At 40.6% G+C, this 19863-nt stretch overlaps 1 protein-coding gene across 8 annotated transcripts in view; it reads left to right on the forward strand.

Moving 5' to 3' along the window:
* Positions 1-19863, forward strand: part of LRMDA (leucine rich melanocyte differentiation associated) — a 1033502-nt gene that overhangs the window by 886303 nt on the left and 127336 nt on the right. The window lies entirely within an intron of this gene.

Here is a 19863-nt window from a genome sequence, read left to right on the forward strand (position 1 = left end):
ATTTTCCCAATTATTAGCAATATTAAGCATCTTTGTACAAGTTTATTGGTTACTTGTCTGCCTTCTTTGGAGCATTGTCCATCAATTAGCTCTTTGAATTAGTCCTCTGGGAATGAGTAGAAGAGTGGGAGTAAAGCAAGAATGGAGGCAGGGAAACCAGGTAGGAAGTTGTACTAATCCAGCCTCGAGATGATAAGACTTCAGTAATATAACCAGTGTACTGGTATGAGGGTGGTGGTTATGGTAAGACCAGGAAGTAGAATTGAAAGGATTTAGTGACTAAACCCTGGATTAAAGATAAAATAGAACAGAAGGTAAGGATTCTCCAGGTTGAATGAATGATGGCACCACGGGTGGTGTTCAGCCTGTATGTACCAATATAGCTGCTCTGGTTATTAAAATATTGAAATACTTTTATGACAGCTTTCTCAAAATCCCTGAGTGCCCCTTCAGTGCTCTTTCCATCCATTACTCCAACTTTACCCTGGAACTTAACTTTCAAACTACTAGTTGGCCTCACAGTTTCCTAATTAAGAATTAATGCTGAGAACAATTGGGGAGGGGTAGTGCTCTAGGACTACTGCTCCAGCTCAGTGGCCAGTTTCCATTCTGATTGGTCAGGTCCCCTGATTAAGTCTTTTGCTTGTTACCCCTGGGTAGCAGTGCCATTCACTGACATGTGTATGGGTGTGGACAAAATGTTCAGGAGATGTGGGAGGAGTTCACTAGAGGTGATGAGTTCTCTTTTAGAGCTTGCTTGTGTATTCAAGTGGAGATAGTATTCTTGGCTCTAGAAAAAGAGATTTAAGAATTTTCAACTTATGATGGTCCTAAAAATCCAAGAAGTTACCATCCAAAGGAAACACTGTCTCCCTGCAGTGACTCCATTCTTTGATAAAATTATCCACAATTTGGCAACTATTAAGAGGAATAAAACTCCTAATCAGTACTCTGTAAAGGTCATCTGTGCTGGAGATGCACATTGGCAGAATGTCGCAACATTCCCAGAATTTTAGGAAAGCAGAGATGTGGCAAGAAACATTCTTTCTCTACAGTAAGTTAAAGATTATTCTAAAGAAGGTAATTGGTGCATTTGCTTCTGGAGCACCATTAGCTGCAGATGAAGAGACTGGGTTCACTATGATCATTTGGCACCCTTTCCATGATGAGCCTCCTACAACTGTACGCGAAGGTGATGAGGCTTTAATTTTTTTTCCATGGAAGACCAGAATGGATGTCAGTGCTGCTGCCTGAAGGATGAGTAAGGATATCCTAATCCTGATAGCATTTTCGCCATTGGTGGCTTATGTGTAATAGAGACCAAACTGTAATTTTCTGATCTGCCAAGATCCATTACATCCTGTAAATATAGTTTGTGCTTGACAGAATCCACACTTAGGGTGGAAAGCCATGCAAATTAAACTAAGGCTTAGGCTAATTTTTGGTTGTGAAAATTATTCTCCCTTGGTGACCTTATTCAGAATAGAATAAAACAACCGGAAAGCTATTCGTGCAGCCCAGTCTTCTTCCTTTAATGAAGATAATAAAAGCCTTTGGATTGGCCCAGTTCCTGATTCTCATCACTCATGTCCTTCATGGAGCCCGATCATTTATGCCCATAAGTTTTTCATGTTAATAGATTGGAGGTCAGGTAATAAAATACTTTCTTTTGGTCTACTTTGAGATCTATGCAAATCTTATCTCTGAGGATTTATAGAGACTCTCCCACCACAGAGTCTTGGTACTTTGGCACAAATAATATTTTAACAATTCTCTGCTCTCCGGGTTATTAAAGTTTAGTGTTAGCTCAGAATGGTGTCACATTGTTCATAGTCTGAGTAGTTGTATTGACAGAGCTAAAAATGGAGTAAGGTCAAACTCTAGTAATATTGATGATAAGTTAGAAACAGTCTCATCTGTTTAGTACATTTAACTGTACTTTCTGGTGATGACTTGTATAAATATATCTAGTTTATATAACTTGGTTTCCAATATTATTTTGTTAATCCCATCTTCATTTGCAGTGGAAAAGAAAAGGTAACATCAATTACTCCACTTGGGGGTTGGGGAATTGGAAGGCTGATTTAGTCAAGGTAACAAACTTGTCCCAGATGATGGCTCTCAGGTTTTGTGAAATATAAACTCACACAGGCCATACCCTCCTCAAGGTTGCCATTTATAGCCTAACACAGCCAGAATTAATAGGGTGTCACTAAATGTGATGTAACAGCAAAGAAGTAATCATTGTATTTTCATTTGGAAAGACATTCTCAGAAACGGAACTTTGAGAAATGGCATTTAGAGATATAGACACCAGAAGAGGAAGCAGTAGGCCATTGGGAGATTCCAACCGATTTCGTGAAAACCTTTGCTTTTTGAGGAGAGGAGGAAGTTAGGTGAACTGAACAGAAGAACCAGGATATCTTATATCAATCACATCTTTCTGCAAACAGTAAGATTCTCCAGTTTTTCACTGACAGTTGTGTTAGGTCAACTAGTAAGTAAAAAAAAAAAATTCTCGAAGATGAAAATTGACCTTGTGAAGATTCTTCGTAGGCATCATATTGGAAAAGAATGTATTTCCTGCCTGAGAATAAAGAATCTTGCTTTAGTTTCTTCACATTGAGGTTAGACACTGTGGTAAGTTATGGAGCTGACTCCATGAAAACAGCTGGCCTTTTGACCAAGCATGATGGTGGTGGGGGAGGAGGGTAGGCATGTGTGACTCTTCCCAACAAAATAAAAGGAGGCTCACGACTGCCACCACCACCAGCACTACTTCCGTTACTCCTCCTCCTCCTCTGCTACTGTTATTATTCATTTTAGTAAGGAAAGTTATCACTGCCAACCTTAACCTGCTTTATTTTTGTATTTTACTAATTAGATGGGTGAGGGCATGCCCGGGCATGAATTAATCACTGAAAAGTCATAAAGACCTAATCTCCCCAAGAGATTTCTGCCATTGTCATTTCCCTCAACATGTTGGTCATTGCCCACACAGCATACAAAATAAAATTCGAATCAAACGATGAAAGAGATGGGATTCATCTCTTTTATGCCTTCTTTTGGGCTTAATTTCCAGAACTAGAACAAACTTAAGAAGAGAGGTGGGCTTTTGATTTCCAAATATGCTTCTTCTAAACTCTCTACTTAGAGTAGAGCCCATCCCCCTGACCTTGAAAAAGGTGAATAGATCCACATCACTGAGATTAAATAGGACACTGCAGAGGAGTAACTCCAGGAGGAGCAAGTAAGTGTAATCTCCTCTGGTGTGAAGTGTGACCAACCTGAATGAATCAAACCATATTTCTACTCCATGATTAGATCCAAATTTACAGAGCTCCTGCGCAATTATGCCACCCCACTGTATCCTTGGCTGGCTCTCATAATTGCCTCATTATTGCTGCTTTTTTATATAATATGCATCTTTGGATTCACAGCCCAACTATCTCAGCTGGAACTTCCCCTGCAGTTGTTTTTGTTTTGTTTTGTTTTATTAGCAGACAAAGGTAGTCATTTTCCCTCTGCCCATTCAACATGGGTGATCAGGATAGGATTGAAATACAGACTTGGCTCATCAGAGGGCAACTTTGGTTTCACTTATATGCCACAAATGTCATCACCTCATAACAATGACAATAGTCACTGATGAGTACATTTAAATTTATTCCTGGAACTGTATTGCCTCCATACCATATGAATTAGAGGCATTTATGGCTTTTTGTTTATATGTTCTTTTGCTTGCCTTTTCTCTGGTGTGTGTTCAGATATCAGATTCCTTTATTATTTTCCCTCAATCTAGGACTTACCTTAGATTATTCTAGCTCGATTGTCAAATTCTTTGAAAACTCTTTGTAGCTGTCAAGCCAGTATGGTGCCTGGCAGTCAATAATTATTTATCACATGAATGAGTGAGTATTTTCCAACACTTAGAGGCAATCAGAAAATAATCATATTCCTAAAACAATGTGAAAATAGAATTGGTGGAAATAAAATACAAACCACATAACTGTGAGAGCATCATACAAGAGTAGCATTTTATTTTTATTTTTGGAGGGGCTGCCTGATATAAAAAATACCTTGTGAAAAGAGAGAATTGGAACCCCATTAGTAGATTGGGTTTGATGAATTAGTTGAAAATCTTAGTATCCTATCACAGGCTGACTTTTGCCCCTGGAACTCAATGGGCATTTCTGATTGAAGACAATGGCTAGAAGTGGTCAAGTTTGAAGGGCTTGAGAAAGAGAGCATTCTATGCATACTCCTTGTGACTTGATTAACACACCCTCCTGTAAGTAACCTTTTTCCAAATGAATTGATGGGTAGACTCTTGTTGAGGAACCACTGGAGAGCAATATGGCTGTAGGTATACAACACACTAGCATTGCTAAATACATAGTTGTTGAGTATTTTTTACTCAATCTTTTCAGGAAAATGTAATTCCAACTTGTCTTGCTTTGAAGATTTAACAAAGGAAAGGAAACAGCTTAGGTTTCGTTTCCCAGATGATTAAAACAAACCCAGAATTACTGCAGGGTGGAGAAGAGGTGAGGGGCAGAAGTCAGGACATCATTATTCTTTGTCTCTTCTTGTCCCTGAGGGAAATATTGGCACCCAGATATTCAACAGTAGGAAGACATTTGGAAAGCATCCTAGTCAGAGGATCTGGAGTAATCATAAATGAGAGGGAGAGACCACATGGTGGGGGAAGAAAGTGACAATGCATTATTTTTGCTGTAGCTGTTCAAATTTGCTTTTATCCCATACAGTGGGGAGCCCCATCCTGCCCTTTTCTATTCCCCCGCTGAACCTTCCAGAATGTCAGCTGAAATACCTTGCTCTTTTCTAAACACTTCTGAACCAGATGTCAGTGGTTCCATTCCAGATGTCAGTGACCTGGCGGGGATTCAGGTGAAGGCCAGAAAAATGATAAAAGAACTGGGAATGCTGGTGATCCAGTGGGGGTTTCCTCTCTGCACCTCTAGAACTGACTTACAAGAAGACAGTCAAATAGCTAGATATGTGTTGTTTGGCCCAAGGCAGATAAGAAGGTGTGGGCTAACTTGTCTCCAGTTGAATTGCCAACAGCCAATAAATTATTGTGTCTTTTCCCCTCCAAATGGACTGTCAGTATATATTTTTAAAAAGTTTTATTGAAAATAGCTACCTCAAATATGTTTGCCCTCCTTTTCCAGATTGTCTGAGTAATTGCAGACTCTCGCTGCTGCAGGCCCCATAGGCTTTAAAGCACCCTGCACTGCTCCACACAAGCTCCACACTGCTTCACCCAGTGAAATTGCCTGTGGAGACAGAGACAGGCCTCCCCCTTTCCCCTAACTTGTCTTGAGATCCAAAGAATGAGGTTGAGACCTTTTTCACTGGAGACATGTCACCTCCCATGTGTATTTCTGGTTCCCCTTTTGGGTATATGAGCAAAACCATTTATTCAACCATGCATCAGAGAGCAGATGGGAAATCTGCCTTTTGTATTAGTCACCAGAAAGTGACCCTGGCGGCAGTGGAGGGAATTGGTCAGGCTGTTGCAGTCAACTAGACCAGAGCAGAGAAGGAGACTGCTTTGCTCAGTCATCACACAGTCTCAAGCAGCTCCCTAAGAGACCTTGAGCCGACAAGGCCCTGTTTTTATTGGCCACCCCTCTATTAGGCTGAGATCCTTCATGCTGAGCTTCAGAGTCAGTGAGGGTTGTTGCTGTGTGTCAGGATGAGGAAGGGGGGCACAGGAGCAGGCCAGTAACATTCAGGGGCTTTAGTACCTTGCCCTTGACACTCTGTATCCATGTTTAATTAATTTCCTAACTTTGTATGGGGAAAAGATGAAATAAATAAGGCCAACTGACCACTCCATAATTTGTTTCTGAAGTTTGGCTGGACATAAAAGTCTACCTTCCCAAGCCACACAACATAATTTATTTTATGATTCCCTCTCGGCATTAGGTCCAGGCTAACCTTGAGTTTAGAGGCTGTGCCTTTACTTCCTGGTGCTGGTGGTCACAGTGTGTCCTTTCTTGGCAGTGGCTGTGAGCCCAGCAAAACAGACCTTTCTGAAGGGGAGTGGATTAATCATTCTGAAGGCATGCTTGCCCCAACAGTTCCCCTGCTGGATGTCTGAGAACCATAGAGAAGAGACTGTTGTAGGCTACAAGTGGCAGAGGGAGATGTCTAAAGACACAAAAAGAAGGGAAAGGAAGAAAAAAAAGAATGAGGCTTGTAAATTGTACATGCTGGAGTTTTCACTAAACCAAAAAGTATTACAAAATATATATATATATATATATATATATATATATATATATATATATATATATATCACCACTTCTATACTAGAAACTGTGATGAGTCCAACCTTTTTATTACAATCAGGTTTTCTCTAAATATATTATGCCCTGCAGGTCAAAATGATTTACTTCTCTATTTTGGGACATCTGAGTTCTATTCTACTGTTGCCAGTATGTTTTCAGCTGTGCCAAAACTGAGCAGGTCTGCGGTTCTTTTGTAACATCAAAACGGAGACATTTATCATTGAGATTTATCATGGGACAGCCTGCCAGATGGTTTGGGTATTTTAAAGGTGAACTGTTTGAGCCTTGATTAGCTCATGTGGACTTCTAGCTAAAGACAACTCTATCAGCTGCTCCGTGGAAAGACGCTGGCTTCCCCTCCACCAGACCCCCTCCCTCTGTTCTAGTAATGCAGAAAATATTAATGTAATGGCAGATGTGGCGTAGATTGTCATTTCAGGAAGAAAACCAAGCCATAACCAATTCCACTGATTGCATTCTAATTATAATGCGACCTCCTGTTGCTTTGCATAGAGGCAGTATTCATTTCAGTACACCACTGTAAAACTTGCCGAGTCAACGACCCTCAAAGGGGCAATTGTAAGATTTAAGCTTGGATTTTTTTGCTCATACCAAAGACCTTTATTCTGCCAAGCCTCTGCTGATTGGGCCAGAAAGAATGCATTTGATTATATAGACTCAACTTATTGGGAACAGAGCCTTTGTGCTTTGAAATGCTTTTCATTCAAATTACATTCAGACATTCAATCAACATTGATTATGATATGGATTGGCAATGGGAGGTGCCTTGGGTTTTTGGTCTGACTTGAAAGTTTGCTCAGCTCCACACTAGATAACTGCACCTGGGAAGCCAGCTGAGATTCCTTAACCTTAAACTTGAGTTTCCCATACGGGGAAGGTTTCTCTGGGGGAGTCCTGGGTTTTCTTATTCCCGTCGGAGTCAGTATTCCAAGATCATTTCTTTACTTGAAGATTTTGGGTCATCAGGACCTCTAAATTTAATCAATCTCTGAGAGCCAAGGAGTATGTGTATACATTTGTGCTTGTTTTAAATGTAGTAAATTTTTGATTTTGCACCCGAAAAGCTAGGAGAATCCATCTTAACTCAGATTCTAAGTCAAGAATTTGATATCATGGATAGAATCGAGCACTGGGTGAGGATTTGGGAAGCTCTATGTGACTTAGGGAATGCCTGCTTTCTCATCAGCAGAATTAAATTATAATAATAAGTGGCCCTGATGTTCAATTCAAAATATAGGTGATTTGAAAATACTAAGAATATAAAATTCTTATTATTATTGACAAGTCACTGTTTATATGTGTGTCTTGGGAACGTTTGCCTGCAGCTAGACCTCTATCTCTAGAAAAGTCCTGACACGACCAGTGTTCCAACCAGTTGGTTCTTGGCAGACTTCACAAACATCCTCAAGCTTTTGCTTTGACTTGCAGGTTGTCTTCCCACCCTTCCAGATTCCAGCCTGGAAATGAGGCTGGACTTTCTGTAAGAGGAGCAGTATTGCAAGGACTTCCTCATTCCAAGTTGATAAAATATCTTGAAATAGCTCCATTCTCTTTATCCAGTTGAGTGTTATCAGCTGCTGTCTGTGCACAGGTGACTCTCACATGTAGATTTTCAGCCTTGATAGCTTTCCTGAAATTTACCATTTCCAAATACGTGGTCACCTTGGATGATAGTATCCTAGAGTATCAAGGGCAATATGTTCTCTTTTCCCCACTGAGACAGCAGCAACTTGCCTCTTCTCCCCTGTTCTCTCTTTCTCTTAACTACTCCTCTAATTCCAGTCCCTTGAGTTCAGAACCTTGAGATCTTTTATGTCCCCCGTCTCTTAGCACCCACATAGAACTCATTGGCACATCCCATATGCTGTTAATTCTACCACCATACCCATTCTCACCATACCCATTGCTCCTTTTTATTTGAGTCTAATTTATTTTCCTCCTAGTCTTAGCCTTTTTGATGGTTTCTTTACCTTTGGTCTCCCCACCAATCCCTTCTGCCCTATGCCAGTATGGCATGCAACTTCTAAGATGGCACTCATGATACCTATTTCCCAGTATTCACACCCTTGTGAAATCCTCTCCCCTTGTGTCTGGACAGGACCTGTGGCTTATTTGTAACAAGTAGATAATGGAAAAGTTGATAGGATGTCACTTCCATGACTTGGCTGCATGAGATCATGATTTCTACCTTCCCAGAAATTCTCTTCTTGCCTGCTTTGATGAGGCAAGATGCCACATGGCAAGCAACTAAGGGTGATCTCTGCCCTACAGTGAGAAACTGGGCCCTCCATTCACAAGGAACTAAATCCTGCCAACAATCATGTGAGTTCAGAAGCTTCCCTTGTTGAGCCTCACATGAAACCCCAGCCCTGGCCAATAACTTGATAGCAGCTCTGTGAGTTACCTGAAGCAGAGGAGAGAACCCTGTAAAACTATACCCAGATTCTTGATCCATATAAACTATGATACAGTAAATATTTGTTACACAGTAATAACTAATATACTAGCATGGTCAGATTACTACCTGACAATGTCAATTATTTGCTCCAAACTACTACGTGTATTCAAGATTCTCTGAATTTTTTTGGAGTGGGGTGGAGGCGGGGGCTTCCTGGGTGGCTCAGTTGCTTAAGTGTCCAATTCTTGGTTTTGGCTCTGGTCATGATCTCATAGTTTATGGGTTTGAACCCCTCATTGGGCTCCATGCTACCAGCATGCTGGTAGCATGGAGCCTTCTTGGGATTCTCTCTCTTCCCCCCCCCCCCCTCTCTCTCTCTCTCTCTCTCTCTGCCCCTCCTCTGCTCACTCTCAGTCCCTCTCTCTCATAATATAAATAAAATTAAAATAAAATAAAATAAAATAAAATAAAAACTCTCTGTATTTGGTTTTGAGTCACCTACCCAAGCTGGTTTCTGGCTGTCCCTCCTAAGCACCATCAACTTTGTACTGTACATCATTCTGACTTTCCTCCCTTTACCCTTTGCTGACATTGTTGCCATTTCCAAGGTTCTCTTTATGACTAAATCCTATATTTTTTAAAGGGACCCACTTAAATGCCACCTCCTTCATAAAAGCTTTTGTGATCCTTGCAACTATATAGATCTCTGAGCTGCCATGTTCTGTACCTTAGGTCCCTTTTCATTTTTTGCCTCCTACAGGTGTTGAGGGCTTTGTCTTAGACTACTTGTAGATTGCAGATTTTATGAAGAAGGAGACTGCTCCTGATTCATCTTTGCATGTCCTCAGAGCTCCTAATATAATACGTTATGAATGGTATGTTCTCAAGGGAGAATTATTCATTCATGAAAAGCAAGGTGGTTTGCCCACAACATAGGCAAAGTAGAAGTAGTTTGTGAAATTATTAGTTTATTTACTTGCCTACCCTTTCATTCCCTGCCACATTCCGGGCATTGTCCTAGGGACTGGGGACAAGACTGAACTCAGGGCTGCTGTGCTTAGAAGGGGGTCCTGTGCTGGGGGCTAATGTTCTGTGGTTGTCATTTTGAGACTCTTAATAATTTTACATTGGATCTGTATTTTGTGGGTGAAATCTAGTAGGTCTATGGAGTACATGCTGGAGGCTCAAAAAATCTTTTTATGTCTCCCCACTTCCCTGGAACCGATTCTCAACCATCCTTTCTCCTTATCCTCTGACCCCAGCAGAGGTCTGGGCACAAACACAGGGACAGGCAAGGCTGCATGCCAAGTTACAGGGTTAGGGCTCTGGGCACCTGTGAGGGGCTGTACTTATCCCATAGTTGGAAGATGATATTAAATGGCAAATAAAAGACCGTGACTGATTGAGAGAGAGAGACCACAGCTTTTTTCTAGGTTGTTGAACAAAGGGCCCACATTTTTATTTGTACTGGACCTTGCAAATTATGTGGCTTGCCCTCCTTGGAAGTTTAGTGAATAAACAGGTGGACAGGGGTCCATTGCCAGTAGGAGGTGACAACAAACAATGGGCAATAAAAAAGATGCCTTCAGAGTATCATTGGTGCTATGACAAGAATAAAATAAGGTGACATGCTGGTAAGTACCTGAGTGTGGTGTGGGAGCATATTTTACCTTAAAGGAGACAATTAGGGAGTCTTCTCTGAAAAGGTGGCTTTGATCTGACATCTGAAAAGGGTAGGCCACATGAGGACTATGGGGCAGTTTCCAAGCAGAGGAAGGTATTAGGTCAAAATCGTTGGGGCTGGAGGAAGTTTGGAATGGTCAAAGGCTCAGCACAAAAGCCAGTGCAGGAGGAGCCTAATAACCACAGGGGCAGGGAGACTTGGGGTGAGTTTACAAAGGTTCGACACTGCCAGACCCTTCAGTGCCTTGCTGGCCATGGTGAGAGGACAGGTTGCCTCTGAGCCTGCAAAGGTCTGAGGTTTACAGGTAGTCAGCTATCCCTGCAGTTTTACCTCAGTTTAATTCCTTCCTTTGTATCAATATAGTTACTTCACATTCTTTAAAATGGAGATATTTTGCACTAAGATATGTAACTTAGAAAGGGTGTAAATAATCATGTGTGGGCCAAGGAATTTGGAGTTCCTAGAGAAACTTTGCAAATGGGACTTTTCCGTTTTCCTTCCCCACAGGTCCTCAAGGGCTATCAAATTTGTTCCCAAGGCCACAAACTCGTGGACCCAAATCCGGGACCAGAAACTCTTTATTTGCTCCACATGTTGTTCTAATCAACTCGAGTGCACCTCGAAGGATTCTGTGGTCCTGAGATAGCTCTGTCCTCATTTGTCCTGTTCTGTCCTTCTTGTTCCTCTTCCCTTCATGCCTGAACCCATTTGTTCTGTACTGGTTCTCATTACAAAACAATACCCTGTAGTATAGTGCAGACCTAAAAGTGCTGACATGTAGCTGGAACACTGCGCCAAATATGCAGAAGAATCAGAGTCCCTGAGATATTTCCTCCCCATCCTCTGTTCCAGCCTCTTATCTCCATTGATTTGGGAAATCAGAGGTGGGGAAAGGCAGGTAAAAGAGCCAAGAGGGGCATGAGTGGTAGTTCCTGTGACTTGCGCCCACCTGTGTGCTGTCCCCATCGTGTGGGCTGCACATAAATGACAATCCAGGAGGCCCTGTAGGGCCAGTAGCCCATCCCTTGCTCTCTGCTTAAAGGTTGTTTCTTTAAAGATTCAGAGCTTTGACTGAGAAGGAAATTAAGTAATTTTGTTATTTTTTCCTAATAATGCTAAAATTATTAATCTTCAAAGATAAGTACTGCTCAGTACATAATGAGTTAGAGTTGTTGATAATTATAATTTTGAAGAGTTGGAGCTTGCTGTCAGCCAAGTAATTAAAGGGGTGGGTCCTGGGTTCTATTTTGTTCCCAATGTAAGTGCTTCTGGTAAGAACTCTTCTATGTGTGTCAAAAAATGCCTTTGTTCTAGGCCTGTGCTGCAGTGAAAGGGTTAATTAAGTCAAGTGAAGTAGCCCAGTGGCTTGTGAAGAGTTCTCTTGTCCTCATTTTGCCCTGCCTTCAGAGTTTTCCTTAAGATATTCCCATTGTTTTGGAAAAGCTAGACATCCTGATGCAACCCCAGTCTGCACTGAGAGACTAGGCCAGGGGATTTGAGTCACTCTGAGCCCACAGAAGAGGCCCCACTTCTGCAACTGCCCTCCTCACCCAATTGCCCCTCAGCCACCATTTTTTTTTAAAAAACTTCTTGCATATACTAGCACCAGACTGAAAAAAAAATGAACAAAAAGAAAAGAGGAGGAGAAAATGGAAAACTAATGATTCAAGAAATCACATAGCACGAGATAATTCTATTTTGAAATCACAGCAGTGGCGCCCAGAGGCGGACGCTCCCCAAATTACTAGTGAAAACCCTTGATGGATCCAGTTGTAAGAAAGCCCAGGGCACATTATTATTATTATTATGAGTGCCTCACATTCCCCGAAAGAAGCATTTAGCAGCTATTTTTAAATGTCTGTATGTGAGCAGACTAAAAAGAAAATAAAAGATCCCTAAAAATCTCCGATCCTAAATGTGCTTATTTGATTGCTGGCTTTTACTTAGAATAAAGGGCAAGTTTTCACGATGGCATTTGAGGCCCTCTGAGCTTTCTCCAACTTCGATCTCCCCTTTCCTTTAGCACACTCTGCTGTGGCCACAGGGGCCTCCTTGCTGTATAAGAGTAGCCGGGAACACACTCCCTGCTCTGCTAGTGTACTTGGCTCTATTCTGGGATTATGTCCCTCCTTGGATATCTGAGTGGCTTATCCCCTCCCTTCCATCAGCTGTTTCCTGCCATCTCCTTCTCATAGAGACTTTCCCCTGCCATTCCATATGAAACCAAAACTTTCTACTTTGCACATGGTAAAAAGAACTTGGTAGGTGTGATTAAATTAAGTGTTTTGAGATAGGGAGATTATTCCGGATTATCTTTGTGGGCCCATTGTGGTCACAAAGGTCCTTACAAAAGGGAGGCAGCAGGATCACAAACAGCATCATAGAGGTTGAATGATATGCTCTGAAGATAGAGGGAAGAGGCCGTAAGGCAAGAAATGCAGGCAACTTCTAGAAGCTGGAAAAGACAAGGCAGCGATTCTCCCTTAGTCCCACCAGAAGTAACCTGCCATGCTGGCACCCTGGATTAATCCAGTGAGAGCTATTTTGTACTCCGGACTTTTAGAACTGAAGGTAATAAATCTGTGTTGCTTTAACTTTCTGAGTTTGTGTTAATTTGTTACAGCAGCAACAGGAAATAGGGCCTAGACCCATAGGACCTCAAATAGTATGACAAGCTTCAACTCTTGGTGCCTACAAATCTTCTAGTATCTTTTTTCCAGTTTTCTTTAAGGCTCAAAGGGAGGAGAAATCCTCTAGTATAAGCACAATGGTCTCCTTTGGTAGTTGAGGCCACTTTTGTCACTTAAGGGAACAAAAGTTGCATTGTGGGGTGGTATGGTGCCCAGGTATGTTTCAAGATAGTTCTTTTGAGGGTGAAGGAGATGATGAGTAGCTGTTGCCCCTGCCAGGAACAGTGGGATGCTGCTCTTACATCCATTTCAAACACATGGACTTGTCATCATATGAAGCCAACTGGATAATTCTCTTCAGTTTAAGGATGTTATTGGCTGGTGACTTTTGAAAACAATGTTTTTAATGGTCATTCAAAAGAGTGAACTTTGAAAGTCAGAGCTCACAGCTGATGGGAAGGGTTTATAATTGTACCTGGTAAGAACTGGATCCAAACAGTGCTGGAAAAGCAGAGAGGAAGGTCACATACTGGCTTGTTCCTATTCATTCACTCATTCATTCATTCAGTCCAATTTTAATTTGAGGGAATTAAAACATTAAAAAGAATTATCCAAATAATCTCTCTAGCTCCTTGTGTTCTCTCTTCCCTTCCCCATCTCTAACTTTTCTTTTTCTGTCTCTCACTTTCCCCTGACCCTCCGCCTCCTGAAGTGGCTTGTATTTGCAGGACATAACTTGAAATTCTTCCAGCTTTATTTGCCAATGATGATAACTTTGCTAGGCAATCAGAAAATCCAAAAAAACACACAAAAAACAAAACTCTCTACCCCAAGTGACTTTTATTTTAACCAAATAAGAGAAACAACAGGAAGAGTTGGTGACCTCATTTACATCTACATATGTTACATATTTAAAAACTAGAGAAGTGCTGAGCAGATAGGTCTGGGAAATATGGATGCCATTCTGGAAAGGGCACTGTGCATAGTTCACACATCCTGCAGTATTAACTTGGCATGTGGGAAGGGAACATACTGGTGTTTACATTGTGATGCTCTCTTTTACTGCTTGTTCTGTGATGGGAAGGGGGTGAAGGTTTAAGTGGCATCTTCACTGGATCCCACCATGACCTTCAAACACTTAACATATCAAAGGGAGAGAGGTGTGAATATTGTAAAAGCAATTTTGGTTAACTTTTCTGTTTTCTTATATTTTAAGTACCTGGCATAGACATGTTGGGATGGGGACTCATTTAATTTTTATTGAAAAAATGAGAATGAGATATATAGCCAGTTAGAGATATTTGTGGAGCATCTTATGTTCTAAAGAGTAATGTTCCAGCCTCTTATGGTCTTTTGGTTACATAGGTTTGTTTTACCCTTTGAAATGTTAAAGGTGATAGCAATGGTTCTTCTCATCCTGCTATGTTTCTGTGGTTGTCTTGGGAGTGGAGAAATCCATTACATCTCTTTTCCATTGATCCAGGTTGATCCGGGTTGGATTGTCAGGTAGCCTTTCAACCATCATGACCCTAAGTTTGTCGCTTCTAAAAGAGATACATACTTGGTTCAGGAGGGGTCTTCCCTGGGGGCAGATTTGTGAGACAAAAAGTGAAACCATTATTATGGGGTCTGTTAGAACATGCTCAAGAGTCCCTGGTGATTCTTTGATTTTACCTACTTTTAAGGTACAAAATCTTTAAAGTTTAAAAAGCTCTGGAAAGCTGAAAGAACTTTTTAAGATTTCAGTATAGTAGAGCTACAAACCACTTAGTCATCCTCCCTCTTCACCATCTACCCATCCATGAATACTTTGACCCTTCTTTCCACCCCAAAACAGTTACTTAGTGCCTGTAAATAAGAGTCAATCCATGCCTCAAAAAATCTCATATGCTAATTGAAGGACCAGAATGCATGGCTGTAGGGCAGGTACTACTATAGACATGTGGCAGGTGGAGGATATATGGAAGAGAGAGTGTGCAGCTTGGCCTGGGCTCTACCATGGAGTATGGAGGAGGGCAGGAAAAGATCCTTGGAGTTGCTGGTGGGTCCTAGCATAGAGTAGTTATTTGCCATGTGCTAAGGTGTGGTAAGACTCAGTTTTATCCTCATTCTGTTTGCTCTTAAACTTATAATCGCTGTTTCTCCATTTATTCTCTCATTCTGTCAACATTTTAGAGCTAACATGCTCAGAGGATTTGGATGCACACCCTCTACACACAAAGGAGCTTGACAGAATAATGTGTGAATGAATGTGCTAGAAGTTATTGGATCTAGGGTTTATCCCACACAAGATTAACTCATAAGTATTCCTTAACCTGGAGATTTAGTTAAATATAACCAACCTTATCTCATTGTCTTATGTAACTGACAACAGTACTGTACTAGATTTTATTATTCTCATTTTTGTGGTTGGCTAAAACAAGACAGCTTAAGAGATATACACAAGATCCCACAGGTAGAAGGTGACCAAGTAATAGTGAAAAACATCTGTCTATCTTTATATCCCGGGTTGTTTCTATAGCCTCACTCTGGCTCGCTTATAAATAGCTGAACTCAACAAATGACTTCATAATTGGCTAGAGCAGGCTTTCCAATGAATGGCACTCACATGATATCCTGTAAGGAGATCTATATTTGTTTTGAATTAAAATATGATAGAGCATCCCTATTAAGAAAGGCAATATATTAAATATAGAATTTTATACAATCAGAGCTGAACTGTAGATAGAAATTGTTTCATCACCTTCTACAACATTACAGATGATCAGGAACAAAGTTTCAAAATCATAGCAAGTATGCAGATTTCCTTCCTTCTACCAGTGTTATCTCAACTAACACATTGATTTTCAAAAATTTTTTATTTTATTTTATTGGGATAAGAACATTTAGCATGATGCAGTGCCTGATTGGCTCAGTTGATAGAGCACGTGACTCTTGATCTCAAGGTCATGAGTTCAAGCCCACTTTGGGTATAGAGCCTACTTGAGAAAAAAACAGAACATTTAGCAGATCAGCCCACTTAATAAATTTTTAAGTGTGCAATCATTGTTAACTACAGGCACAATGTTGTGCAGCAGATCTCTAGAACTTACTCAAGCTACTTAACTGAAACTTAATAACCATTGGTTAGCAACTCCCCTTTGCTTTTTTATTTTGCCCAGCACCTGTAAAGATCATAATCCCAAGAGAGCAGAATGCAGAGAAGCTGGGTTTGAGGAGAGTCTGGGCTTGAGAAGGGTTTGGAGCATAGAATGCAGTTTTTCATTCTGTGGTCAAATGTGGGGATAAGAACATCAGTGCAGAACCACTGCAATGTCTTCAATCAGTGGTTAACAGTTACACACCGTGACACCATTGGATATTAGCTGCATTGGGTGGACACTTGGTAGAACTAAGGACAGGACCTTTAAATGGTAACCCAATTGTTTAAAACACTTGCCTTTGGCCAGTTCTGCTTTCAAGTCATAATTCTGACCATGATGAAGTTTATTTAAAGGTGTAGTTCTCACTGATTGTGATCCAGATATCTGAAAGGAAAGTTCTATGGATGTGGTACTAGAAATAGAAATTATTCCTGTTAACAGTTACCCAAAAGACAAACTTGGACCTTCAGACAACAGAGTAGGAACTACCTGTTCATATTGATGTAATTTTGACTAAATAAGAGCTAGAACATTTGAGCATCAGTCTGCCAGTGTCTTGCCTTCTCTTTAAAGCCTCTGAAGTTTGGCTATCTTGTTTTTCTCTTTGTTTTTCTACTGGGTTCTTTCTCTCCAAAGGCCCTAGGATTCCCACTACATTGTTCAGTTTTACTCACCGTTTCTACCATTGGATGTCCCCTTTCTTCCTCATTCCCTTTCAGAAGTCATTCCCCTCTCTACCACATTCCTCTCCTGGTTTTCATACTCCCCTAGTATAGCCATCACGTTATAGACATGAACTGATGACTCCAGAACCCTGCATTTATTTCCCTCTCTTCTGGTGCTCAGCATTTAGCCTCTAGTAGGGGGCTCAGGAATATATTAGGAATGAATCAATGTTGGAAGCCAACAAAAAGAAAGAATATTTGTATCTAGTTACTGCCATCTAGAGACACTGAGGAGATCCCATGTTCATGGTCTAGTTTTATTCAGTGTGCCACATTGTGTCAGTTGTCCAAGTTAATTTTAGGTAAACATTCATACACATGCACAGACAGATGAACATTTTCTACCTTCTCCACACTAGTGAGATTATAAGTGGTTTTATATTCTTTTCCTTTGAAATTTTTGGTGGTTTTATATTTTTCTGCAACAAGAATATTTTATCTTATAGCTATAAATTATTAACATACTTTAAAATTATATTTTCTATTCTAAAAATGTTTACTTTATAAAATTTAGAAAATTAATAGTATTGGGAGAAAAATTACCCATACTTTTAACACCCCAAAAGAATTCACTGTTAACATGTTAACTTTATTTACTTCTATTTTTTTTTCTTGGTGCATGCATTTTGGTATGTAGTTGTGATCATGCTGCAAATGCACATTTTCATTTTGCCTTTTCAATAAACATTAATATGAGTGTTTTTGTGTTATGTAATATCCATAAATTTCACCTTTAGTGATTGAATACTAGTTCATCTATTTGAATATTAATACCATTGCATAATTCAACTTGGCATTTCCCAATATGTAGCACCAACACTAAAATGAAAACTTTTTAAGTGCTCACTATGTGCTAGGTATAGCTTAAGGAATACACTGGTAAACAAATGAACTTGACTTCTGTCATTACAGAGGATAGAATCTGCAGAAAGGATTTACATTAACAACTCAGTGTGGCAAGGGCTTTATATTAGACATACAGACTCATGAGAGTGTTTGAAGGAACATAGAATCTAGTTTTAGGAAAGGATTAGGGAGAGTTTTCTGGAGGAGGTGACCTTGTAACTGAGACCTGACAAATGCATTGCAAGTAATTAGGGAGAAATGTGGAAAGAACATTCAAGGTAGAGGGAACAGCATATATGATGGCTCAGAGGACAGACACATGGTCTGTTGAAGGAACTGAACTTTAGTTTGGCCAGAGAATGTCGGGGAGGATATAGAGAGAGAGAAGAGAATAAGCAGGCAGGTAAGGGAGCTGGTGGCAGATGTGAGTAGGGTTAAGATCATCAAGAACTTTGTATGCCAATTTAAAGAATGGAGACTTTGTCTTAAATACTTAGAAAAATCACTGAAGAGTTTTCAACTGAGGAACTAAAAAATCAGATTGGCTTATTAAAAAGATCATTATGGCTGTAGTCCACCGACAGAGACAGGGAGACCATTTAGGCATTGGAGCAAGTAATTCATGTGAGAGGTATTGGTCACTTACCTGATTTTGCCTTGTTCATAATTGTGATAACCCTGAGATTAAATTTTCCATGCATAGCATGATCTTGCTGTTCTTGTTATTATTTCATTAGAAAAGATTGAAAGGGGGTATCTGGGTGGCTTAGTCAGTAAAGTATCCAACTCTTGGTTTTGGCTCAGGTCATGATCTCACAGTTGGTGAGTTCAAGCCCTACATTGGGCTCTGTGCTGTCAGCGAGGAGCCTGATGGGATTCTCAATCTCTCTCTCTCTCTCTCTCTCTCTCTCTCTCTCTCTCTCTCTCTCTCTCTCATATAAATAAATAAACTTAAAAAAAGAAAAGACTGAAACGAAAATGCCACCTGATCATAGTAGTACAACATGCCAGGACCACTTGAAGTCTAAGGTTGCTCTCATGCCCACCTACCAAGTCATTTCAGTAGCACATGGTGGAGATAGACAAGGAGTACTTTCTTGAGGATGGCACTCCACAGTCGATGTGGGTCACACCAGATTTTGTCCCAATTTATGTATCCCCCAAAGCTGCGTTATTTGCCAGAAACTCAACTGCTCTGCTGCACCCAGTGGCACAGTTGTGTGTGTGATTTAAAAAAAAAAAAATCTAACATAATTAGGATAATTATATACATTTTACAGCTATGTTTCATATACTCCCTGGGTTGAATGTGTTTGCCTAAGGTCAACAACATCATTTCCCTAAAGGAGCATTCCATTCTGCTTCAGATAAATCCTTCGCTATTTTTAAAGTGCTTCAGGGTATAAGATTCCACTTTTGTGGCCAAAATTCTATTTATGGCCTAGTGCAGACCATCGTGGGATCTCCAAGCACATTCATGATAATGTTGCTGATCTTCATGTTCCAGGAACAGAGAGTGGAGGCAGAGAGAAGTAAAATGTGAGGGTGTCAAAAACAGGCAATGGAGCCACAATCCTGGTAGAGTGCATGGTCCCCAGAACTCAGCACCAGGCTCTGTTGGGATGGGCCACTTTGGAGGCATAGCAGTTGTAACCAGGCCAGAGCTCCCCCAGAATGCAAGAGTGGAGACAGTGATGGAAAGCAGATGGAGGCTCTGGCCTTCACTTAGTGAGAAACCCACCGAGAGACTGGAGAATATTTGCAAAATCTTAGCGCAAGCACCCTTGCGGTGCCTCTTCATGCATTTACAAGTTGTTGGCCTCTATTTGCCAATGGTTTAGCTTTGTTTTGACGAGAACAAATTATTCTTTGAGTTTCTCTTGAAATTTTTAACATTTCCAAAATTTTGTTTGGCTTACCAACTGGAGGCCTGGAAGTAAAAATCTGACATTAGAACATGAGAAAAATAAGTGAAATATTGCTTTATTTTGGAGTAGAGGTTGAGTGAAATGCTTATGGCCATCTAGCTTGTGATTTGCTCTCCAAGTTGTATAATCCTTGGCTTGACACAAATCTTGGGGTATCATTTTTATCTT

This window comes from Neofelis nebulosa, chromosome 13, assembly GCF_028018385.1.
Source record: "Neofelis nebulosa isolate mNeoNeb1 chromosome 13, mNeoNeb1.pri, whole genome shotgun sequence".
Lineage (NCBI taxonomy): Eukaryota > Metazoa > Chordata > Mammalia > Carnivora > Felidae > Neofelis > Neofelis nebulosa.